The sequence below is a fragment of the Erpetoichthys calabaricus genome, chromosome 8, assembly GCF_900747795.2.
Source record: "Erpetoichthys calabaricus chromosome 8, fErpCal1.3, whole genome shotgun sequence".
NCBI lineage: Eukaryota > Metazoa > Chordata > Cladistia > Polypteriformes > Polypteridae > Erpetoichthys > Erpetoichthys calabaricus.
In genome coordinates, this window is record NC_041401.2 from 185,097,674 (window position 1) to 185,124,948 (window position 27,275).

Consider the following 27,275-nt stretch of genomic DNA (forward strand, 5'->3'; position numbering starts at 1 on the left):
TGGGTTGGCACCCTGCCTGGGATTGGTTCCTGCCTTGTGCCCTGTGTTGGCTGGGATTGGTTCCAGGATTCAGCAGGTTGGAAAATGGATGGATGGAAAAATCTGACATGACTGTTATTACTCATGGCACCTTCTGTAGTCTTATCATAATATAGAGAGAACTTTATTTGTCCCGAGGGGAAATTTGGTTTTGAACAGAGGCTCTTTGAATGAATAGATAGATACATAGATAGATATGAAAGGCACTGTATAACAGATAGATACAGAGATACACATGAAAGGCACTATATAATAGATAGATAGATAGATAGATAGATAGATAGATAGATAGATAGATAGATAGATAGATAGATAGATAGATAGATAGATAGATAGATAGATAAATAGATAGATAGATAGATAGATATGAAAGGCACTATATAATAGATAGATACAGAGATACATATGAAAGGCACTATATAATTAATAGATAGATAGATAGATAGATAGATAGATAGATAGATAGATATGAAAGGCACTATATAACAGATAGAGAGGCAGATTACCATGAAAGGCACTATATAATAGATAGATAGATAGATAGATAGATAGATAGATAGATAGATAGATAGATAGATAGATAGATAGATAGACATGAAAGGCACTATATAACAGATAGAGAGATAGATAGTCATGAAAGGCACTATATAATAGATAGATAGATAGATAGACATGAAAGGCACTATATAACAGATAGATACAGAGATGCACATGAAAGGCACTATATAATAGATAGATAGATAGATAGATAGATAGATAGATAGATAGACATGAAAGGCACTATATAACAGATAGATACAGAGATACACATGAAAGGCACTATATAATAGATAGATAGATAGATAGATAGATAGATAGATAGATAGATAGATAGATAGATAGATAGATAGATAGATAGATAGACATGAAAGGCACTATATAACAGATAGATACAGAGATACACATGAAAGGCACTATATAATAGATAGATAGATAGATAGATAGATAGATAGATAGATAGATAGATAGATAGATAGATAGATAGACAGACGACCGGCTATGGACTCCGGTCATCACCCCCAGGCCGCTAGGAGGAGCCCTCCGGACAGCATATTTGCGCCCCGAGTTCCAGCAGGGCCTCATGGACTTTGTAGTGTTGCGACACAGCCCTGCTGGATACCTTGGGGGCCGCCAGGAGTCGCTGTAGGGGGGCTAGTGGGCTCTGGCATGCCCTATAACCCGGGAGTGCATCTCAGTCACGTGACTGGAAGAAGCGATGTGCTCCCGGGATGAAGAAAAGGACTGTTTGCCCTGACCCGGAAGGAAAACGGACTTGTGGGTTTGGCTTGGAGCCACTTCCGGGTCAGGGGCTATAAAAGGACTCTGGGTAAGCCCAGACACTGAGCTGAGCTGGGAGGTAGGGTGGCGACGTGTCTGGGAGAGGAGGTATTAGTTATTGAGAAAGTCTTTATTGTGTTTATGAGTGTGGGGAGGAGAGTGCTTTGTGCACTACAGTATAATTATAAAATAAATATAATTTATACATTCACCTGGTCTGAAGAGTGGTACCTGAGGGTTTGAGAGGTGGACACGAGCATCTACTGCTACAATAGATAGATAGATAGACATGAAAGGCACTATATAACAGATACAGAGATACACATGAAAGGCACTATATAATAGATAGATAGATAGATAGATAGATAGATAGATAGATAGATAGATAGATAGATAGATAGATAGATAGATAGATAGATAGATAGATAGATAGATAGATAGATAACATTTATTTCAAACAAACTGTACAAGACAGAAACACCATTCCACACATCACTGGATAGAGGAAAGTTCAAAGTTTAAAAATTCAACTTCAAGTAGATTCGAATGACTTCATGTTCATGCAAGATGGTGCCCCACCTCATTTCCACTTGGAGGTCCGGTGTTACCTAAACGACACCATTCCAGGAAGAGGTAGACTACAAGATCTTGCTCATCGTCTATGGCCTCCCAGATCTCCAGACCTTAACCCCTGTGATTTTTTTCTATGGGGGTACATTAAAGAAAGACTGTTTGTTCCACCTATGCCACATAAATTAATCCATTCAATCAATTAATAGAATAGCTACTTTTATCATAAAATATAAAAAAAAACAACATTGTAGTTCCCCACCATGCTAAACAAGTTTCAAAAATTGTTTGAATCAATTAATTTATGTGCGCACCACAGTTTTATTTAGTCACACATAACCATAAAAATTGTGGTTAAAGAAAATAGTTTTTTTTTTTGCATTTATAACTAAAGTAAATAAAATCGTTTTACTTAAAAAAATTTCTATAATTTATTTTTGATTCTTTGCTTTATGCTGATTATGTCCATGTTACTTTTGTGGATTTTGTGCATTATTCTGCAGTTTTGGTTTGTCTGTGTATGTAAGCTGCCTATGTTATGTTCCATGTGTTTTTATGGGTGACCCCCCACCCCCCAAGAGGTGGGGCCTACTGCCTATCGCTGCTCTGGAACTGCCCTCAGACCTATAAATCCAGAGGGTCTCCCACAGTTCCTGGCAGTTCATTCTGAATATGCTAGGGGGCCGGTGAGTGTGCCTGTGTTGTAATTTCTATGAATTACTGGATTTCTGATTTTTCAACTCTTTGCTTTGTTTTGTTGACCTTGCTTATGAAAAATGTACTGGAACTTGTTTGATTTGGATCTCCATTCCATTTTGGTTTTGTGCCCCATGGAGCTTCATTGTGTTTGGGATACTTTTTTTTGTAAAGTATGAAGATTTGGGGCTTGTCCTTTTTACTAGCTGGGGTTTAACAGTGATATCCCCCTCTAGTGGTCATTATTGGAAATATGCGCTTTGGAACTTGTTTTGTCTTGGTAGAGTGATATATTACTCTCCTTTCCCGTTTTTGTATTATTAATATGTATGCTTTGCTAGAATGCCCCAAATCTCACAGACTTACCACTATTTATAAGGTATTGTACTTTTTTAACTTCTCCCCACCTTCCCTTCTACATTTATAACCTCAGGCAATTAGGCGTTGTAAAAAGACAGGAGGGAAGTCAAACTTTAAATAATGTATTATTGATAATATTCATAAATAATAACAATAAGCAAAATACAAGTGAATATTGGCAACCATACAACCTGATAAATGTTGATGTGTAGTTTCAGGTGGCACATGGACTTGTTAGTTGACTCAGGCGCTGCCGAGAGTGGCAGCCTTTTCAGCAGCTCCGTGTACATCAGTATGCTGCTGCTGGAGTATGTGAATTTCCCCTTGGGATTAATAAAGTATCTATCTATCTATCTATCTATCTATCTATCTATCTATCTATCTATCTATCTATCTATCTATCTATCTATCTATCTATCTATCTATCTATCTATCTATCTATCTATCTATCTATCTATCTATCTATCTATCTATCTATCTATCTATCTAGTTACTTAAAATGTCTCCAGTTAAGTCCTCATTTGTGGTCAACTTTCTTCAGAACAGGCCACATGCCTGTCTCAATATGGCTGCCGAGCTATGCTCTCCATTGTGTTGTCCTTTTCAGTTCGTGGTGTGTGAGATGCTCCTTAATCAGTTGGTGAGAGAGAGAGTGGGGTAAAGTAAGCAAATTTAAAGATTTTCTGTCCAACCCCTACAGCCAATAGGCTGTCATGGTATTCTGATACAAGCCAGTTCCAAACAGCCATACTTCAGACCAATGGGGCACAAAATACCTTCACATCTGCCACCTGCCAGGCAGTCTGGCTTTCCTGTGGGGGTTGACTGAGAGAGTCCTGTAGAGAATCACTGGCCAAACTGGTTTGAGGCACTTTCCCCAAATCCTGTTGTAAAATTCACTACCCCTGACTTAGTCCTAGTTGGGGTAAACATGAATGCTTCTCATTAATGAAATACTAATATGACATTGCTTTGCCTAAGTTACACATAAAGACGTGCAAAATATTTATCAACTTATATGCAAAATTTTACACCACAACAGAACTCTTTAATACTTGGGACCCCTAGTCCACAACAGAGTGGGAGGGATGAACTGGGAGAATGTAAAGTAGAAATAAATGGAAGTATAATACGCAACCTACATCTGCTTTGGGCCTATAGCCTGTGTATGAGGGGGACCCAAAAATTACTGGAATCGGCCAGTAAAACAGGAGTAGGGGTGTAGGTAGCAAATTGTGACAGAGCCAGGAGATCACCAGTTGGGCTACCCTGTTTAATTCACAGGCAAATACCCACCAAATGGGGGGGGGGGAAATAACTCTTAATATTCAAGTGATATTTAATAATAATAATAAAAACAATAATAATAATACAATGTATTTATATAGCACCTTTCCCATGCACAAGTAACACAAATCTTAGCCGGTCTGGCAGTCCTTAGAGTGCAAGGGAACAAGAGTCTCGTCAGCGGAAGGTCTGTCCAGCAGTAGCTGCCATCTTCCAGGGACCGCCAGTTTTTGTGTCCTGATTGGAAGGGGTAGGGCTGAAGGCGGGCACTAGGTGTCTTCCTGGGGCCGCCTCCCGGTACTGCTGGTGAAAAAGAAGACAGTGGTAGCAACAGCATTGCTCCTCATTGCAGGGTGGTACTGCTTATCTTGACAGAACCTGAAATGTGACCCCCAGGTGCTTCATGATGTACCCCTGCATCCACCCATCTCCCAGGATGGGTCCTGTTGGCGGGCACATAGCAAGTTTTTGCCAGAGATTTTCCCCTAATTCTCTGTCCATCTTAGTCTGTGTGTTGTTGACAAGTCGCTAGGAATAAGCAGACCCACCGAGTGGTTAATCGAGTGTGTATTTCTGCCATTTCTTCTAACAGTCATGCCCAGGAACCCAGTTTTCCTTCTCCAAGCCACCATAGCAGATTTTCACAGATATTGCATAAATGTCAGTTTATTTCATTTTTGCACAGACTCTGTTTTTTTTTTTGTTTTTTTTTGAAGTACCTCACCCTAATTAGAACACTCTGGAAGAGAACCGGCCATTCAGCCCAACAAACACCACCAGTCCTAATCACTTATTTCTTCTAAAATAACATCAAGTTTTGAAGGCCCCTAAAGTCCTACTGTCTACCATGCTACTTGGTCACTTATTCCATGTGTCTGCGGTTCTCTATGTGAAGGAAAACTTCCTAATGTTTGTGCAAAATTTACCCTAATCAAGTTTCCAACTGTGTTCCCGTGTTCTAGCTGAACTCATTTTAAAGTTGCAGTCTCGATCCACTGGACTGAACTTCATAATTTTAAACACTTCAATAATGACTTAACCTTAATCTTCTTTTGCTTAAACTGTAAAGGCTCAGTTCTTTTAATCTTTCCTCATAATTCATCCCCTGTAGCCCTGGACTCAGCCTAGCCGCTCTTCTATGGACCTTTTTCTAGTGCTGCTATGTCCTTTTGTAGCCAGCAGACCAAAAATACAATACAATACAATACCGTTTATTTTTGTATAGCCCAAAATCACACAGGAAGTGCCGCAATGGGCTTTAACAGGCCCTGCCTCTTGACAGCCCCCCAGCCTCGACTCCCTAAGAAGACAAGGAAAAACTCCCAAAAACTCTAGTAGGGAAAAATGGAAGAAACCTTGGGAAAAGCAGTTCAAAGAGAGACCCCTTTCCAGGTAGGTTGGGCGTGCAGTGGGTGTCAAAAGAAGGGGGTCAATACAATACAATACACAGAACAGAACAAATCCTCAATAAAAAATAAAAAATAAAAATTTTTTAGAAGTACGGAGCAGAATTTAACAGTAGATGATATCACACAATAAGATTTGGATAATTTTAGACTCCTGGAGACCTCATCCATCAAGCTGCCTCCCCCATTTGGCCATTCCACGGCTGAAACAGCGCTGGGCTAGCCAATCCGATGAAAGGACCCCTCTTTCCCACGATTCCTGCAATCCTCCATCAGGGATGACTTTACCTTAGGCAGGCAAAACAACTTGGCAGGTGGGCCGTGGCACCAAGTGCAACATTTGAGTACCAGGAAGAGAAACAGAATAGGTGAGGGTTAGTATCCAATTCTAACTCTCATGTTACTTATGTTTTAGTGCTAATGACTAACAACAGAGATGCAGTCTGTACAGTAATCAGCAGCTCTAGTCAGGGTGTACTAAACTGAAGTTGTGAGTCTTCAGCCGGGATTTAAAAGCTGAGACCGAAGGGGCGTCTCTTATAGTAGCAGGCAGACCAGTCCACAGTTTAGGGGCCCTGTAACTAAAAGCTCGACCTCCCACTGTTATTTTATTAATCCTTGGAACCATAAGCAGACCAGCATCTTGAGATCTTAATGTGCGATCTGGTTTGTAAGTCATGATAAGTTCAGACAAGTAAGCCGGACCTCGGCCATTTAATGCTTTATATGTTAATAGAAGGATTTTGAAATCTGCCCTAAACTTAACCGGGAGCCAGTGTAAGAATATAAGAACTGGAGTTATGTGTTCGTATTTTCTTGTTCTTGTAATAATTCTCGCAGCCGCATTTTGGATTAACTGGAGGCTGTATAAAGAACAGTTTGAACATCCAGTGAACACTGCATTGCAGTAGTCAATCCTACTAGAGATAAATGCATGAATTAACTTCTCAGAATCCTGTTTATTTAGAAAGCGTCTTAATTTCCTAACATTGTTAAGATGGAAGAAACATGTTTTGGACAACTTTGTAATATGCGCTTTAAATGACATGCTAGAGTCAAAGATAACTCGTAGATTGCAGGCTGATTCAGTAAAATTAATTGGGATTCCAACTGAGTTAAATGATGACAAAATATTGTTATGATCAGCGTCATTCCCTCCAACAATTAACATCTCTGTTTTATCTGTATTTAAAGACAAGTAGTTCTCATTCATCCACTCCTTTAATTCACTGACACAACTAATTAAGGACAACATCGGAGAAACTTCATCTGATTTAAATGAAAGGTATAACTGGGTGTCATCTGCATATGAGTGAAAATTAACATTATGTTTCCTAATGATAGATCCCAGTGGAAGCATGTAAAGTGAAAACAGTAAAGGTCCCAGTACTGAGCCCTGCGGGACACCATATTGAACTTCTGTGTATAATGATGGAGTCCTGTCAGCACATTTCTGTACATATTGGAATCGATTTGATAAGTAAGAACTAAACCAAGTGAGCACGGTGCCTGTAAGCCCAACATCATTTTCTAGCCTCTGTAGTAAAATAGAATGGTCGATGGTGTCAAATGCTACACTTAAGTCCGACAACATAATAATAAATGCACACAGTACTCCAGATGAGGCCTCACCAGTGTGTTACAAAGTTTAAGCAGAATCTCCTTTGACTTGAACTCCACACATCAAGGCGCTATATAACCTGTGAGCCTTCTTAATGGCTTCTGAACACTTTCTGGAAGTCGATAGCTTAGCGTCCACTATGACTCCTAAAGCCTTCTCGTAAGGTGGACTCTCGATTTTCCGACCGCCCATTGTGTATTCAGAAAATCGAGAGTACACATGCTGCCATTTTATTCTTTGAGGAGTGATGCCATTTGGTCTAATTTACTGTTATAGGGCACGCTCTTCTCTCCAATGCCAAATTAGAGTTGACGTGATTTTGAAATATTCAGAAAAAAAAAACAAAAGAGCTAAATTTTCAATGCCTTAATTGACTGGGAATTGTACTGTTACACAAATAACAGTTTTCATCCTCCGTCTGTCAAATTTGCCGAGCGTGTTTTCTTAAAATAATATCCTTAATTCCTTGTTTTTCCCCCATCACTCCTCATGCTGCTTTATTATCAAGCTTTTTTTGCAGCCCCAGGAATATTAAAATTTTCACTGCTTCTTGCAGCAGCTTTGATGATTATATCCCTATGTGGCAGAAAAGAAAATGTCTATTACCAGTGAGGAGTAAATGTATTTCTTTTGCAGCCCGCACAGATTCGATTTCCCTCCTAGTTTATCTGAGTCAAACACACTGCAGCCGCCTCCTCTTTACTTGTCCGGTGGACAAATGCCATTTCCAGGCTGCTCACACTTACGTGGCTTAACACATCGCAATTACAGCTAGGAATCCCGAGTCCTATTGCTCATGCTGAAAATTTTTTTTTTTTGTATACAAATTGCCATCTGACAAAGCTGCTAACAAGCTCCCTGAATGTCGAGAAGGCCACGTCATTTGTATTCCGCAGCAAAACAGTTACAAAGGGGGAAGGTTCCTGATTCATATAAATGGTGGTTTCGTTTTGGATTTATTTACTTCACAAAGTACCCCTGCATCCAGGACCGTCTTAACAGCATTATAGACTCCCCCTAGGCAAAGCAGCGCGCTGGGGCCTCTACCTACACAACCACTCAGCAAGTCACAACATACATACTGTAGATTAGCAAGGGGCTCCTATGCTCCTGCAACTGCCCAGCGTGCCCAATGCGTTAAGACGGCCCTGTAAGTGGGGTCCTGTAAGTGGGCATACAGCAAGTTTTGACCACAGGTTCTCCCCTAATTCTCTGTCCATCTTAGTCTGTGTGCTGTTGACTGGTCTCTAGGTAGTCACTAGGACTCATCTCTAGGACTCAAAACTGCAGGTCACTTATCTACTTCAAGGTCAGTCAGTCAGTCATTATCCAACCTGCTATATCCTAACACAGGGTCACGGGGGTCTGCTGGAGCCAATCCCAGCCAACACAGGGCGCAAGGCAGGAACAAATCCCCTGGGCAGGGCGCCAGCCCACCACAGGTACTTCAAGGTCTTTTCATATTTTATATTTGCATCATGGGAATTTTCTTGTCCCTAGAAACCCATTCCATTATACGGCTTTTACATTTATTTGCTAACCAGACTCTTTTATCCAAAGCAACCTACAAAGGTAATCAAGTAAACATCAGTTTGGGATAAGGGTACAAAATTGACCATTGCAAGTGAAGAGAGCAGAACAAAATGTAAGTTACACTTTGTCAAGCTTGGGTCACAAAGTTGCACAGGAGACTTGAAAAGGGATCAGGTTTCCAAGGTACAAAATCCTTACTGCTGAACCGGCAGGTACAAACACGTGACCTTATTCCGAAGGGATTGATCAACAGCAGAAAAGCACACAGCTGTGAAACGTGGCGGTCCAGCTCCCCTCGCCAGGTCAAAAGGACACAAAGTCCTCCTCATCAAGCGGGTTCAGCGGCAGCGAGGGAGAAAGGACAGGGGAGGGAGCCGTTAGGATGGCTGGGGGTCTCAGTCTTTTAAATGTTCTAAACCTCTTGTAAGAAGCATGTTGCATGGTAAATCTGTAGTAGATCCTGCAAAGGGGGTGGGTAAGGGTATATTTGTTCTTTATTGAAATGCTGTGTAAGAGGGAGTTGTTGAGGGGCACCTGTGTTCCTTTGCCATAGGGTTAGTAATAATAATAATAATAATAATTCATTACATTTATATAGCGCTTTTCTCAATACTCAAAGCGCTATCCACACAGGGAGGAACCAGGAAGCGAACCCACAATCTTCCACAGTCTCCTTACTGCAAAGCAGTAGCACTACCACTGCGCCACCAGTGTTTAACAGAGAGACAGCACACAGTTTCAGAGCATAAGATCCTGCAGCTGACAGCGCTATGCGGGAGGAAAAAACAGAGCTAGAGAACAACTGAAGTGCACAAGAGTGACAGTCACCACCGATATGGGCAACTAACCAGGGGCGACACCGGTCACACCTGCCTTAGTTACAAGAACCTTTCAAAAGAGCTGAATCTCTGCCTGGGGACAAATAAAGTTTGTTCATTTATTTGTCCATTTCACATCTATCTAATCTATCTATTAAATAATATATAGTGCCTTTTTTGCCTATCTATCTATCTATCTATCTATCTATCTATCTATCTATCTATCTATCTATCTATCTATCTATCTATCTATCTATCTATCTATCTATCGATCTATCTATCCTCCCAACTATACTAAAATTAATATGTATGGATCTATCTATCCTGCCAACTATACTAAAATTAATATCTATCGATCTATCTATCCTGCCAACTATACTAAAATGAATATCTATCGATCTATCTATCCTGCCAACTATACTAAAATTAATATCTATCTATCTGTCTATCTGTCCTGCCAACTATACTAAAATTAATATCTATCGATCTATCTATCCTGCCAACTATACTAACATTAATATCTATCGATCTATCAATCTATCTATCCTGCCAACTATACTAATTTTAATATCTATCGATCTATCTATCCTGCCGACTATACTAAAATTAATATGTATGGATCTATAGCACTATCTATCCTCCCAACTATACTAAAATTAATATGTATGGATCTATCTATCCTGCCAACTATACTAAAATTAATATCTATCGATCTATCTATCCTGCCAACTATACTAAAATTAATATCTATCGATCTATCTATCCTGCCAACTATACTAAAATTAATATCTATCAATGAATCTATCCTGCCAACTATACTAAAATTAATATCTCTCGATCTATCTATCCTCCCAACTATACTAAAATTAATATGTATGGATCTATCTATCCTGCCAACTATACTAAAATTAATATCTATCTATCCTGCCAACTATACTAAAATTAATATCTATCGATCTATCAATCTATCTATCCTGCTAACTACACTAAAATTAATATCTATCGATCTATCTATCCTGCCAACTATACTAAAATTAATATGTATGGATCTATAGCACTAGCTATCCTCCCAGCTATACTAAAATTAATATCTATCTATCTGTCTATCTGTCCTGCCAACTATACTAAAATTAATATCTATCGATCTATCTATCCTGCCAACTATACTAACATTAATATCTATCGATCTATCAATCTATCTATCCTGCCAACTATACTAATATTAATATCTATCGATCTATCTATCCTGCCAACTATACTAAAATTAATATGTATGGATCTATAGCACTATCTATCCTTCCAACTATACTAAAATTAATATCTATCGATCTATCTATCCTGCCAACTATACTAAAATTAATATCTATCAATGAATCTATCCTGCCAACTATACTAAAATTAATATCTATCGATCTATCTTCCTGCCAATTATACTAAAATTAAGATCTATCGATCTATCTATCCTGCCAACTATACTAAAATTAATATGTGTCAATCTATCAATATATCTATCCTGCCAACTATACTAAGATTAATGTTGATTTATCTAATACAAATTCCCCAAACAAAACAGTCTTCAAACACTTCTTACAATATTGAGGGAATGAGAATTTTAAATGGAGGCAGGCTGCTCGTTCTACATGAAAACTTCCTGGATTGAGATTTGATGCCTCACCGTGGTGGCCCTTATCCACTTGACTTGACATGACATATGTTCATGGTAAACTTTGCTGCTTCCTGTGTCTCCTTGACTTCTGTTATTTCCGGTCTAGCTATATTAATCTTTATTGTTTTTGAAAATTATCTGTGATGATGCTCACTAGGGGTGGCACAGCGGCAACACTGCTGCCTTGCAGTATGGAGAACAGGGTTCACGTCCCGGATCCTCCCTGCATAGACTTTTGCATGTTCTCCCCGTGTTTGCGTGGGTTTCCTCCCATTGTCCATAGACATGTAAGTTAGATGAATTGGAGACACTAAACTGGCCTGTGGGTGTGTGTGTGTGTGTTCACCCTGTCATGTCCAGGGTTAGTTCATGCCTTGCACCCTATCCTAGCTGGGATAGGCTCTAGGAAACATGTGACCCTATTCAGGACTAAGTGGGTTAGAAAATGGCATGACGTGATTTTGACTTTGAATGGCACAATCAGCTGCAATTGATATTTTACAACGTCTGAAAAATGCATTGTAAGGTGTCCACTTACTCTTGCTGAGCAATCCAAATGAGTTTCTGTTTTTTTGGTTTTCTTTCAGGTCACATTTAACGCTACAAAGTATTCCATCTCGCCAGATCTCAACTATGCTCTGCTTGGCTATGATGTTAAGCAGGTACAGTATGCTTATTCTATTGTATTATAATATGCATGCAGAGAGTCTGTGGGGTACATTTAGCGACACACTGTGCTCTTCTAGTGATTAGTATAATGAATAACAGGAAAAAGCCCAAATTAAAATTATTACAGGCTTAACACATTGATGGCTGGACCACTTATTACCAGGATGCTGCAGTATTGGTCTATGCATCTCTGTATATATATAAAATCCAACGTCTGTTTGTCTGTCTGTTCGCTTTTAACGAGAGGACTACTTAAGTTTAGTCTTTTTTTTTCTGTAATTTGCTTGAACATTCCGGTTGATTTTGAGAATTCTCTCATCACGCTAAGTATCAGAGTTCGGTTGTAGCACTGATTTATTTGCGTAAATCCGAGAGATAGGCAGAGGGCCGAAGGGGAGTGGGACTTCAGGACTGGGGAGCCAGGCAGGGCCCTCGTCACTCATGTGCCAGCCTCCGTTCGAGTTGCTCTACCTCTCGCCACGTGTTGGAGTGCACCTTGTCTCCGCTTAGCTAGCGATACCTGTTTGTTCAGCAGACATTATCATCTAGAGATTGTTAAGGAGTAACGCTTGACGTTTCTGAGAGAAAGATCAGATCTACGTATGTTTAAGAGGGTAGCTGCTCAATGGCAGAGATATCACAGCCACATGCTTTTATCGACATACAGGGGACGTTCTCCCGTCAGAGCTGAACACGACCAGAAACCATGCCAACGTTTGACATTCAAGCCTACCTACCTTCCGCTTGGCCAGAATTACATTTTTAAAGTTTTTGTATTGATTTTTTAATGTTTTTCCTGTTTCACTACTACATGGGCGGAGCCACGGATAACAGCTAGTATATGATAAATAATGAACTGTATCAAAACAAAAACTAAATGTAAAGAAATGTTTAAGAAAACAACAGTTTTATTATCAACAGTAACTGTTAATTACATTATTTTCACCAGATATGTGACTTTAAGTTTCCATTTGAATGACAATCGCAGAGGTATGGCACCACACAGAGTGCAGGCTTAGAAGCACATGTGCTATAAATGTAACGCGTCTCTTTGCGCTGTTCACGCTTGTCACACACAATGCATTGGTGGCACAGTGGTTGGCAGAATGTCCAAGTACTGCCGTCCTGACAGTTGTAACAACCTTATGAAGAAGAAATGCCTTCAAGGCAACTTATCAGTACCAGTGCCTACAGGATTCACATCACCCAATTAATTGTCAAAATCTCTGTCACTATCATCAAAATATTCATCTTGCAACAAATCGAGTTGTTTCAAAACATCAGCTGCTTTACATTTTTTTCATGATGACATAACTACAGACTGTCTGTTTATAGCACTATTTTCTGCCAGCTGTTGGCACCAAAAAATAATTCTATGTCTATCCACTAGATGGCAGCACTGTGGTAGGTAACTGATATGTGGCAGTAAAGCTTGCAGCAAGATATCCGTATTGACAGTGGCTGCAAACTGCATTACAAGTTCTCCCGTGTGTCACATCTCGACACTCAATGAAATACGATATAACGCGTTATGCATCATAACCGTTGACTTGTGCTCTGACAATGGTGAGAGCTCTTGGCTGTTTAAATCACCGACCCCACTTGAGTGATGTCTTCACGTGATGTTCAGTTAGCCATCTATTTGCTCCTACCCATATTGTGGTTGTCTCCCAATGTTTATGTCTGACTCTGCAAGATTAGATACCCAAGTTCCTTTAATTTGGCCCAAAGTGCAAGTGTGTGGTGTCGCACATTCTGAATTGTAACCTCACCCAACCTTGGTTCCTGTCTTGAATCCATTGCTGCTAGGATGGGCTCCAGACCCTAATATCCTGACATAGCGTGAATAGAGAAGGTGTGTATTGTTACGATTCAGTGCACTCAGAAGTGGTGAAGTTGTGGGGCTTCCAAATTAGAGCCGAAAACAGGATACTATCTACTGTACCTAGTCTGCCCAGAAGAGCCTCACTTCATTGCAGACTACAGTAATGGGCAGCACACATGGAATGGCATCCTGAATAAGGGTCCTTACCTGGTCAGTAGGTCAGCACAATGGGAGGACTGGGAGAGATTGAACACTGATAAATATTTTCTCCCCCAATATGCTAGGTGGCAGCTTTCTTGAGTTAGGATCTCCACTCAGAAACCCGTAGTGCATGCTGGGACCTGTAGTCCCAAGACTACAGGTTCACAATCACAATCCTACCCTCACAATCCCTACATTTTGGGACTTCTGGTTGACCCAGAAGTACTTCCATTGGGCTATGCCCTGGAACTAGAAGTACTCCTGGGTCCAAGATAAGAGACCACCGGACACACATCCGTGCGAGTCAGAGTTGGGTGTGAAGGACGGACAAAGCACAACTGAGAGGTGGGGAGGAGAAAAAGGGAGAGAAAAATGATATTGTATTTGGTTTATGCCACTTCTGAAGCCTTTGTGCAAGGTATTTGGTGACAAATGTTTCCATCACATTGGGACTGTGAGAGTGTGGGGTTTGGGGTGCTGCAATGACCCCTGGTGGTCACACTACTTAAAAGCTGGCTTTGGCTTACGGCTGGGCAAGTGGAACTTTGGATTCAAAACATTTAACACTCTTTTACATGTCAAAGCATCTCTCAAGGTAACGGGAATAACAAAAACATTGAAATTCCGTTAGCTTTAGCATGAAATAGTCCTCCAAGAATCTTTATAAATAAAAGTATTTATTAAGAAAAAAGCAGCAGAAGGCGCAAATCCAATCCTAAATTCATTAATTGTAATCTAAAAAAATAAATAATAAATCACCTTGCAAACCAGAAATCCAAACAGACAAACAAACAACAACACTCCCTTAACTCTCATTCAATGAACCACAAGGGACTCGTCTTCCCAGCTTGTCTTTAAAGATAGATAGATAGATAGATAGATAGATAGATAGATAGATAGATAGATAGATAGATAGATAGATAGATAGATAGATAGATAGATAGATAGATAGATAGATAGATAGATAGATAGATAGATAGATAGATAGATAGATAGATAGATAGATAGATAGATACTTTATTAATCCCCAAGGGGAAATTCATATACTCCAGCAGCAGCATACTGATAAAAAACAATATTTAATTAAAGAGTGATAACAATGCAGGTATAACAGACAATAACTTTGTATAATGTTAACGTTTACAACCCCCAACCAGTGGAATTGAAGAGTCGCACAGTGTAGTCTGTCATTGGAGCAGGACGGTGACAGCAGTCTGTTGCTGAAGCTGCTCCTCTGTCTGGAGATGATCCTGTTCAGTGGATGCAGTGGATTCTCCATGATTGATAGGAGTCTGCTCAGCGCCTGTCGCTCTGCCACAGATGTCAAACTGTCCAGCTCCGTGCCTACAATAGAGCCTGCCTTCCTCACCAGTTTGTCCAGGCGTGAGGCATCCCTCTTCTTTATGCTTTAAAGGCTGGGGGCGGGTCCTTGTGGTCAGGTTTTGGTGACCCCGCCTCTTGGCTGTGTCTGGTTAAAAAACCAAGAGGCATAGGAGAAATAAAAATCAAGAAGTAAAAAAGGCATTAAAAATGCAGAAAGCAACAAGTAATTAAATTTAAAATCAATATTAACATAAATGATTATAGTCAAAAAAAAACAAAACAAAAAAAGAACAAAAAAGACATAAAAGAGGAATTTAAACATAAGTCAGGAGAAGAACCCTTGCAAAAATATAACATAGATATGTATGAAGGTGGTGGTTTCCATTCTCAGTCTGGAGTTTATATGTTCTCCTTATGTCTGTGGGTATTTCCTCCATAATTCCGTAGACGTCATGTTCTAAATCAATTGATAATAGTAAATTTAGCCAGTGTTTGTTCTAGGAGTTGTGAACAGGCAACACAAACATTGCAGAAAGGGTGACAGGCCTCCAAAATGACCCACAAACCAAAATGAATTGTGCAAGGGCCAACATGATAGACCCAGCCAAGTTAGTGCGAAGCTGGCGTGCTCTTGCAGCTGGCATGCACAAAGAATTTTGTTTTCCTTTTATACCAACTATGAAGTAACTCAAATAGATTTTGTTTTAGAGAAAATACATTGAGTTATGAGTTCTGCTCAATAACCTAATGCATTTAATTAGTATATAAACATACATTGACATCAGGAACAAGTTTTCCTTATTTTTCACTGTGGCAGTCAACATATTAAATACTGCTGGGACCAGGACCTCAGCTGCCTAATTAGGTGGCTCCACGTGCAATAGGCAGGGCAGACAACACTGAGACACAGAAAACAAATAATTTACAGACACCACCATATAAAATAAATAAGATTCATACAAAACAAAACCAAAAACAGTATTAATAACAGAATATAATAATAAAATAATATCTAAACAACAAAAATATTAAATAAACAAGGCCAAAACTTGTCAACTTCTTTAAATACAAGTCCACCTCTCATGATCTCTTTTAGTTTGGGTTACATCTGAACATAAATAGCTAGGGGTTCAATAGCAATTGCAAAAAGAATTAGAGATAACGGGCAACCCTAATTTAAAATGGTCAGAATTGAATACAGCAGTGATGTGTCGTTCACGAACGAGCCGGCACTAAGAGCTGATTCTTTGTAGTGAACAAGAAGAGCCAACTCCCGTCGGGGACAGCCCAATCTTCATCTCGTCTCTGCTGAGAATCCATGCAGGCAGGGGCAGGATTTTATTTTGATAGGCACACTATGCAGCCAATAACACGCAAAGACAGACTGTACAATACAATACAATTTATTTTTGTATAGCCCAAAATCACACAAGAAGTGCCGCAATGGGCTTTAACAGGCCCTGCCTCTTGACAGCCCCCCAGCCTTGGCTCTCTAAAGAGACAAAGAAAAACTCCCAAAAAAATTCTAGTAGGGAAAATATGGAAGAAACCTCGGGAAAGGCAGTTCAAAGAGAGACCCCTTTCCAGGTAGGTTGGGCGTGCAGTGGGTGTCAAAAAAAAGGGGGTCAATACAAAACAATACAATACACAGAACAAATCCTCAATACAGAATAAATATACAAATTTTACAAGTACGAACTAGAATTTAACAGTAGATTATATCACATAATATGATTTGGATTTGTTTAGAGTCCTGGAGACCTCAGCCATCAAGTTGCCTCCCCCTGTTGGCCATTCCACAGCTGAAACAGCATTGGGCCAGCCAATCCGATGAAAGACCCCTCTAACCCACGATTCCTGTGATCCTCCATCAGGGATGACTTTACCTTAGGCAGGCAAAACAACTTGGCAGGTGGGCCGTGGCACCAAGTGCCACATTTGAGTACCACATCATACCATTATGTGAAAAAAAGAAGGGGGGAGGCAGACGCTCTGAAGACAGCGAGTGTAGTGGTACAGGCCAGATTACACAGGGCGACAGAGAGACGGGGAGCCAGATTTAAATACGAGCGCGTCGGGGGAAAAAGTGAAGAAATGAGCGAAAACCGAAAAAGAAACAGCATCTGGCTTAGGGTTGCCAGATTAGAAAATTAGAAATACAGGACCCTCTTAAAATCTCTCTCTATATTACTCTCTATATAAATTTATACAGGCCCCCTACACAAAGTGAAATCATTTGAAAATATTATTTAATATAGACAACAGAGAAATATTATTATTATTTAATACTAGGGGTCTTTGCCCCCTGCTCGCTTCGCTCGCCAAACCCCGTTTTTGTTTTTCCGGATACACACTTTTAAGATTTTTTTTTTTCCTTTGAATTTTTGCTATTTCATTAGTTTCACTTTTATTTCAGAACTTCTGTAAAAACAATATTTGGAATTTTTCGAGTCCCAACGTGCTGAATCTTTTCAATGAGGTCTGTGAGACATGTGTTTAAGGACTTTGTACCATAATTCAGGATTGCTTTCTGTGTTTGGAATTTCAGCACAGACAAAACGATCGACATCATCAGCAGTTAATAATTTTTTTTGCAAAGTAACCAATAAACGTTTTTGAAATTCTCTTGACTTAAACCTCAAAGCCTTACAATCTTAATACATAATTCGCCTGCCTCCTCACTCACTCACTCACACACATCCGTCCGAAGCCGAATGCACAGTCGCCTTCTGCGCAGCTGCCCGAAAAACCTTACGAGACAGACATCCAACCCCAACATCGCGGCAGGTGGCGGATTTACGGCCGCAAAAATTTAAAAAGAAAGGCGACTTCGATTAAAGCTCTAGAGGCCTGAAAGGCGATTTCGACTACAGCTCGAGGCCTAATTACGCATTCTGATTCAATTACGCATTCATTCAATACACCTATATCAGGTGTGTGGTGCTTATACTTATTACTATTCCACATTGTACTGGAACATTCATCATTCAATATTATACTATAGGCCTGGAAAATTCATCAACTAACAGTACAAGCCTGTACAGTAATGAGTAAAGCGGACTACAATCATTACAAAACAACTTCTTCGTTACTTATCATTTGTTCTTCATACACTGCTGATACAAACTCGTGCCCGTTTCATCTTAAGTTGTCGAAACGGGCTCTTTGTCTAGTATTTACTTCTGACATATCACCTACGTCCATATATTCTTATATATATATTCTCTCTCTCTCTCTCTCTCTCTCTCTATATATATATATATATATATATATATATATATTATATATATATAGTATTATATATATTATTATATATTTACATTTACATTATTTAGCAGACGCTCTTATCCAGAGCGACTTACAACAGTGTTTGGTAGTTTTCGCATACCCCTTGAGGTCAGAGCGCAGGGTCAGCCATTGTACAGCGCCCCCTGGAGCAATTACAGGTTAAGGGCCTTGCTCAAGGGCCCAGCAGAGTAGGATCTCTTTTGGCAGTGACAGGGATTCGAACCGGCAACCTTCGGGATACCAGCGCAGATCCTTAGCCTCAGAGCCACCACTCCGCCCTAAAAAGTGCATTGCTCCATACTTCCATCCATTTTCCAACCCGCTGAATCCAAACACAGGGTCACGGGGGTCTGCTGGAGCCAATCCCAGCCAACACAGGGCACAAGGTAGGAACCAATCCTGGGCAGGATGCCAACCCACCGCAGGAATAATTATTAACTGCTTCATTATCTCTAACCTGCTCTGCACGTGTTTGGCCCCCTTGTTTTTTAACCTTTTTATGACGTTTTACTTTGTTTTCTACTCTGTCTTTTATTTCTGACCTCGCTTTATCCTACTTTTTTTTTAATGACACCTGATCCGTGGTGATTATTTTCCCTTTTCGAGTAATAATTTATATTTGTTTTTGCTCCTGTGATCTTTACTTTCTTTTTTTTATACTTTCTAATTTTCCTACTTTCATATTCTTTAACTTTCTCCACATGTGTATCGCGCCAACACATTTTTTTTTGAGCCTTTCGAATTCCACTGCTTGTGCAGCACTGTGGCGCAGTGGGTAGCGCTGCTGCCTCGCAGTTGGAAGACCTGGGGACCTGGGTTCGCCTCCCGGGTCCTCCCTGCGTGGAGTTTGCATGTTCTCCCCGTGTCTGCGTGGGTTTCCTCCGGGCACTCCGGTTTCCTCCCACAGTCCAAAGACATGGTGGATTGGTGTTTCTAAATTGGCCCTAGTGTGTGCTTGGTGTGTGGGTGTGTTTGTGTGTGTCCTGCGGTGGGTTGGCACCCTGCCCGGGATTGGTTCCTGCCTTGTGCCCTGTGTTGGCTGGGATTGGCTCCAGCAGACCCCCGTGACCCTGTGTTTGGATTCAGCAGGTTGGAAAATGGATGGATGGATGGAATTCCACTGCTTTCATAATCTCTAACCCGCTCTGCATGTGTATAGCACCAAGGTCCAGATTGGATGTGCTTTTTTTTCAATTCCACTTGTTCCGGGCTGATAATTACTTTCCTTATTTTCTGAATTTGCACCTAGATTATTCTTTTTCTTTTTTGTCTCTCCAACGCTTTTGAGTCTCTTTTCTCCGCGCTGAGAGCCCCGGATCTGTGTGTGCTCAAAGCCAAAACGCGAGTGAGTGTGATGCTGGCTGCCCTTGCTCTTATTTATTTCGAAGTAGGGCGTGTCTTGCAAGAATCTCATGTTCTATGTCATCGCAAGATGGTCCTGGGTCAATCTCTTGGCACAAAGTCTCATGTTTAAGGTCCCTGCGAGACACTCCGTGGCCAATCTCTCTAGTCTCGTGGGTCTTTTAAGTGTCTTCCATGATCTTAACATGAAGATCATGTATCGTAGCTGTACTGTTTCTCTACAGGATTATTTTTTATAATAGAGAGACAGGCAGTTAGAAAAACAGTGGGCCGTGGCAAGTAGTCACAACACACTTTGTCGACAGTCACTTTATGTTGCAATGCTGATCCAGAACTGCACAGCAGCATGGCTGGAAAGCAAAACGGTAAGAGTGTCACTGACCTCAGCCAACTATAGCAACTGAACAAGCTGCAAACAGGCAGCAAACACTCGTTTCCTCGTTACATTTGGGTTACTTTCATCAAGAGAATCTGAGACAAGAAAGTATCATTACTTATAAAGTAACAAGTAAGTATCGCAAGAAGGTAGTAAAAATATATTTTTATTACAAAATTTGAAAATGAACTAAATGCAGGATATTTGGTTGTCCCCGAAAGGTCAGTACAGGACAGGGAACAAAATGATCAAATATGGGACATGTCCCATATATAAGGGACTGTAATCTGACTGCATTTGAATGATATTGGAGACTGCAAAGCTGGGTGCAGAATCTGTAAAATGAAAATGTCCGTCAGATCAAGGTCAACAACAAACCTGCACAGACATCTAAGAACCGCTCACCCGTCCATGCAGCTGGAGGAGAGCTTGCCCTCTCTCCTCCAGCTGTCTTCCACTGACCCTGGAAAAGTGTCCCGCTTTGAGCCAAGTACTTCTGCTGCAGCATCCACTGTCTTGTTGAAAACTACAGATATTTCACAGCCTTCTGCAACTCAAACCAAAATAAGCAGATTTATTCCAAAACAAATGACCCCAGCCAAACAGCTAAGTGTTGATGAGGAGCTGGCAGAGGCATCTGGTATTTCTGGATGCCAACTTGCATGAAAGACTTTAATCGAAAGTGCCATAATGTTAAGACTGTGGCCTTTATTGATTTGATATGTTTGTTGTGGTTCTTTGTTCATTTGTTCATCGGTTTGACGGTGAAATGTTAAACAATGGTAACTGTGTATTTTTTTGTAACGAAAATAAAAAGCATTTGTAAGAGCCAATCAAGTTAAAAGCTTTGAGTTAAACTCATACTAGTAAGCCCGTGATTCGCTAGCGAATCAGAAATCCAAGAATGGCAATCAGTTTCTGTTCCGTCCAATATCTGGATGGATGACATATCATGGAGGGTGGGTGCGTCTGGGGAAATGTCTTTTAACCACATAAGCATATCTGTAGTAAAGCGGTCTCGTTTTGTGGAGACGTGATTCCATTGCCTTTCCTGACACCAACTGCTGGCAGAGTGGAGCACAGCAAGTTCAGTTTACAGGTTGTGGTGTTCGTGTGCCAGCCACTGAGTCTGGGAAGTTGCTGGGTTAGAGTCTGTGACCGTTATGTGATCTATAATACTGGCACAGTGGATTAGAGCAAGTGTAGCTCACAGGTTGTGTTGTTTGGGCGCCAAGTACTGACTCTGGGAAGCCGCTGCATTTTGGGAAGCCGCTGCGTTTGACTCTGGGACGGGCGCCATGACGCATTACGTTGTGTTTGAGTCTGTTGACTTTGCTGACACCGACTGCTTGAACAGGTTGTGTTGTTTGGGGGCCATCTACTGACTCTGGGAAGCCGCTGCGTCTGACTGTGGGCCGCTGCGTGAAGACATATCATGGAAGGTATATGCGTTGGTGTGGGCGGTCGCGTCCGGGCAGCTGTACAACCTGGCGTGCACGCTTTACCCCAGGTGTTGTTCACAGGTCGTAGTCTCGTTTCTGTGGTTTCTTTTGTTTGAGCCGTGACTCCTTTCGCAAGCGCGTTGTAGGTGCGCGCGTTGTCACAGCATGGACCTGTGGGGATTCCGTACATCCAGTGAGCCCTGCGCCCAGCGCCCTGCGTTGCAGTGCGTTAGTGCGCAGTGTGGACCTCTGCGGTTTCCGTACTGTAGTACAACCTTCGAATCCTCTCGTTTCTTTTTTTGCTCTGTGGCGGGCGGCAGTGCACGTGCGCCTCGATGTGCCCAGCGCCCAGCGCCCTGCATCCATATCCGGTTTACAACCTTCAGTTAGTAAGATGGATTAGTGTTTGCTTAATTTGAATAGAATATCAATTTCTTTCATAGTCATAGACAATGGTGTAGTCTCTTCCCCGTGTAAGTTACAATGAGATAGAACTTTCTTGCTATAACAGAGATACAGTGTGTTCATTGTGTCAGTTGTTGTTTAGAACAGGTCCCGGTGCACAGGGACTCGAAAGACCCATTTTCAGCTCAGAAATGGGATAGGCATACGGTTTTCTGACCGTCATTTTGAAATGGTTCAGAAACGTTTTTTGAAGTGATTTGTAACGATTTAAGCTTTGAACAGAACTTTTCTTAACAAGAACTTTTCTTATTTTGCTATTTCAATTTTCTCTTTTTTGTGTGTACTGTTTTACTTTGAATTTTAACTAAAACTTTTAAAAAAACGAAGATATTTTTTCCTTGGAATCATTTCAGCATGTTGTTGAATCTGAGAGAGAGAAGGCCAGAAGGAGTTGCATTGTGTTTGTGTGGACCTGGAGAAAGCATATGACAGGGTGCCTTGAGAGGAGCTGTGGTGTTGTATGAGGAAGTCGGGAGTGGCAGAGAAGTACGTAAGAGTTTTTACAGGATATTACGAGGGAACTGTGACAGTGGTGAGGTCTGCAAGAGGAGTGACAGATACATTCAATATGGAGGTGGGATTACATCAGGGATCGGCTCTGAGCCCTTTCTTATTTGCAATGGTGATGGACAGGTTGACAGACGAGATTAGACAGGAGTCCCTGTGGACTGTGATGTTTGCTGATGACATTGTGATCTGTAGGGATAGTAGGGAGAAGGTGGAGGAGACCCTGGAGAGGTGGGAATATGCTCTATAGAGGAGAGGAATGAAGGTCAGTAGGACCACCAAGACAGAATACATGTGTGTGAATGAGAGGGAGGTCAGTGAAATGGTGAGGATGAAGGGAGTAGAGTTGGCGAAGGTGGAGGAGTTTAAATACTTGGGATCAACAGTACAGAGTAATGGGGATTGTGGAAGAGAGTACAGGCAGGGTGGAGTGGGTGGAAAAGAGTGTCAGGAGTGATTTGTGACAGACGGGTATCAGTAAGAGTGAAAGGGAAGGTCTACAGGACGGTAGTGAGTCCATCTATGTTAAATGGGTTGGAGACGGTGGCACAGGAGACAGAGCTGGAGGTAGCAGAGTTAAAGATGCTAAGATCTGTATTGGGTGTGATGAGGATGGACAGGATTAGAAACGAGGATATTAGAGGGTCAGCTCAGGTTGGACGGTTGGGAGACAATGTCAGAGAAGCGAGATTGCGTTGGTTTGGACATGTGCAGAGGAGAGATGAGGGGTATATTGGGAAAAAGGAAGTTAAGGATAGAGCTGCTAGGTAAGAGGAGAAGAGTAAGACCTAACAGAAGGTTTATGGATGTGGTGATAGAGGACATGCAGGTGATGGGTGTAACAGAACAAGATGCAGAGGACAGAAAGACATGGAAGAAGATGATCCGCTGTGCAACCCCTAACGGGAGCAGCCGAAAGAAGAAGAGGATTTTGTTGATTCCCATTTTTAAGCTAGAGCTGCAGAACTTTGATAATCTTAGAAAAACGCAGGTACAGCATTAAAATAAGGCTTATATGAAAACACTAAATAAAAAATTGCTTACCAACACACAAACCATTCATAAATGCTAAATTAGGCTAAAATAGAAGGCTCCCAGTGTGTTATAATACATTTGTTATAATATTAAGTTTAATGTCACTGACTCTGTTTTGCTTTTCTTTGTACATGCATAGCTGAGCCAGATTTAGTACAAACGGGCTCAGCTATTAGAATTGCCGAGCCAAGGACAAGATAGCCAAAGACAGCTGGAGGAATGTATAGTCAGCCTATCTATCTATCTATCTATCTATCTATCTATCTATCTATCTATCTATCTATCTATCTATCTATCTATCTATCTATCTATCTATCTATCTATCTATCTATCTATCTATCTATCTATCTATCTATCTATCTATCTATCTATCTATCTATCTATCTATCTATCTATCTATCTATCTATCTATCTATCTACAGAATAGTATAGATCTGTCCTCTGTCAGCACAAAATCTTCTTTCCTTGTTTGGAAATGGACTATTTGCCGACGTGGGGACCTGCACGTGAAGAAACCAGTATATAAGGCTTGGACTGCTGCCAAGACACTTGAAGCCGATGGACAGAAGATTATGTCATCCGTCCGGAAAATCCTTTCAGCGCAGTGACGAAAATGACAAATATACACAAAATGTTGTCATAGCTTCCTTTCGTCTGTAATGCCGCGTAAATCATCAGTAAAGAAAGCTAAGTTGTATCTTTTTTCTCTTATGTGATTCTTTTTACGCTGTATCACTATGGGAGGGATATCGTCTTTTACATTATATCTATATAGTTTCTGGTTACTTAAAACACCGCAATTTGAAAAGAACATATTTCCAAAAAGCTAGTGCCTCTTAAGAAACACAGTTATAGTAAATGAAGAGCCAGTTGGGAGCCATAAGAGCTGGTTCTTCTAAGGGAGCCGAGCCTAAAGGCCCAAATCTTTGAAAGAGCCGGACCTCCCATCACTAGCATGCAGTATTATTTGTATGAACTGAAGACCGTGAATTAGAGTAATTTAACACAAGATATACGGGGGTTTAACCCATAATTCTGCCTTGACAAGGCAGTGTTATAAATTAACTAATATCTTATAAGAAAGTGACAGAGTGGTTTTAGGTTAGGTTAGGTTAGGTTAAATTTCTTTATTTAGTCATGTTTACACAAGAAAACATTTTTCAATTTTTCAATTTGTAGCCGGCTTGAAACTGGTTTATGGGGGTTCAATTCCTTCCTTTCTCGAGTATGTGGGGATTGAACAAATGCTGGTTCCTCATATGTGTGGTAAGGTGGAGGACATCCATGTAATCATTCAACATTAGTGTGTGTAAGGTCTACAGTATGTACTTCTCGTTTAGCTGCGAAGGCCTCTCATAAGATAAATAAAAATATAATTACAGCTGTTAAAGAAATTATAGATCCAATAGAAGAGAGAGAATTTCAAAGTGTATACGCGTCTGGGTAGTCTGAGTAACGACGGGGCATTCCTGCTAGTCCAAGGAAATGTTGAGGAAAGAATGTTAAATTAACGCCAATAAATATAACCCCAAAGTGGATTTTAGTTCATGTTGGGTGAAGTATATAACCTGAAAATAGTGGGAATCAATGGACAAAGCCGCCTATAATAGCAAAGACAGCCCCTATAGATAAAACGTAGTGGAAATGTGCAACTACATAATATGTATCGTGCAGTATAATATCTAATGATGAATTTGCTAGAATAATGCCGATTAGTCCCCCCACAGTAAAAAGGAAAATAAAGCCTTGGGCCCATAATATAGGGGTTTCTCATTTAATTGTGCCTCCATGCAATGTTGCAAGTCGGCTAAATACTTTTACCCTTGTAGGGATGGCGATAATTATTGTTGCGGAAGTGAAGTAGGCTCGGGTATCTACATCTATTCCTACTGTAAATATGTGATGTGCTCAAACAATAACTCCTAGGAGTCCGATTGCTATTATAGCTCAGACTATTCCTATATAGCCAAAAGGTTCATTTTTGCCTGAGTAGTAGGCTACGATGTGGGAAATTATACCAAATCCTGGAAGGATTAAAATATAAACCTCTGAGTGGCCGAAGAATCAGAATAAATGTTGGTATAGGATGGGATCACCTCCTCCAGCAGGGTCAAAAAATGTTGTATTAAGGTTGTGGTCAGTTAAAAGTACTGTATTGTAATACTGGCTGCTAATACTGGGAGTGAAAGAAGTAAGAGGACTGCAGTAATAAGAACTGATCATACAAATAAAGGGGTTTGGTATTGTGAAGTGGCTGGTGGTTTTAGCATTTGACGCTAAATGTATTCACTTATCAGTTGAAATCCGATTTTTTTCCATTATAATGATTAGAGAAATGGAAAGAATAATAAAATGCTAAAAGTCGCCTCGGTCGGAATCTATACAATCAGTATGTCGATTTTCATCACAGGCCTTAGATTGGATATCATTAGATTAGCCACAGAAGTGCGGCATGTAACCGCGCTTGACTATCAGAGACTCAAACATGCTATGGCTGGGTGCTTATCAGAATGTACTTCTTCAGGAGTGGAGCAAACTGACAAGCTGTTAGATACGAAAAGAGAATTAAAAAAATAGTCTTTTTCTGAAGGATGTTATCAGTGTGTGAGCCAAACTGCCTTCATACACTCGTTCATAAAATTGGAAAACAACTTTGCCAAACTTGGCAATTTCCACAAAGTGGTATCTTAACATGTAAAGAAAGCACTCACGTCATGTTTATTGCACTCATTTCTTACAATCGCAAATCATCTCAAAAGAAATGCAGCCTAACATGACATAACTTTACCACTTAACAACGATGGAGAGGCAGAGTGTTATGGTTCGGGATCTTTAAATATTTTTATATGTTGATCTCAAACATTTTGAATGATCTAACACTCATTTTGACATTTTATTTGGTTCTGAGCTCTGTTCTGATATTTGTTTTTCATTTTTTCTGTGTACTTTAATGGTTGTTTAATTTTTTTCTGCAGTTAGCAGGACAAATTTGTGTTCTTAGCAATGGTTGCAGCTTTAGACACCGGTCGTCGAGACAATGTTCTGTGTTTCTAGGGGCGTGTCGTCAGAGGTCATGACCTGAGAGTGGGGATTGTGGAAAAGATGTGAAGAAGAGAGTGCAGGCAGGGTGGAGTGGTGGAGAAGAGTGTCAGGAGTGATTTGTGACAGACGGGTATGCTGGTTAATCTAGTAGAATGTGATCTACACAGTTAAATTCTGTTAGAATCCAACATTTCACATGTGATACAAGTGGTTTCCACACATAGAAGTTAAGGAACATTGAGTAACATTCAACATCAGTTTTGCCCAATGTGTTTCAATGGGGAAAACAAGTGAATTTGAGATGTTGATGTGTACCTTGAGTAACACTTAGGAAACCATCCAAACAGTTATTGCCCATTAGAGAACTATGTATTACATCATTTGGAACAGTTTTACATCAGTATTTTCACGGGGCACTGAGTTATAG

At 40.5% G+C, this 27,275-nt stretch overlaps 2 protein-coding genes and 1 pseudogene across 4 annotated transcripts in view; 2 read left to right on the top strand and 1 right to left on the bottom strand.

Annotated features, from left to right (window-relative positions):
• The window catches only part of ccdc93 (coiled-coil domain containing 93), an 876,647-nt gene that overhangs the window by 476,248 nt on the left and 373,124 nt on the right, over positions 1–27,275 (top strand). The gene's annotated exons all lie outside the window — the stretch shown is intronic.
• Positions 1–27,275, top strand: part of LOC114656664 (inactive dipeptidyl peptidase 10-like) — a 284,823-nt gene that overhangs the window by 310 nt on the left and 257,238 nt on the right. Inside the window, exon 2 of the mRNA XM_051930750.1 lies at positions 11,901–11,975. The gene's annotated coding sequence lies outside the window, so the exon portion shown is untranslated. The remainder of the gene's footprint in view (positions 1–11,900; positions 11,976–27,275) is intronic.
• On the bottom strand, positions 4,447–26,076 carry LOC127529025 (cytochrome c oxidase subunit 1-like; annotated as a pseudogene).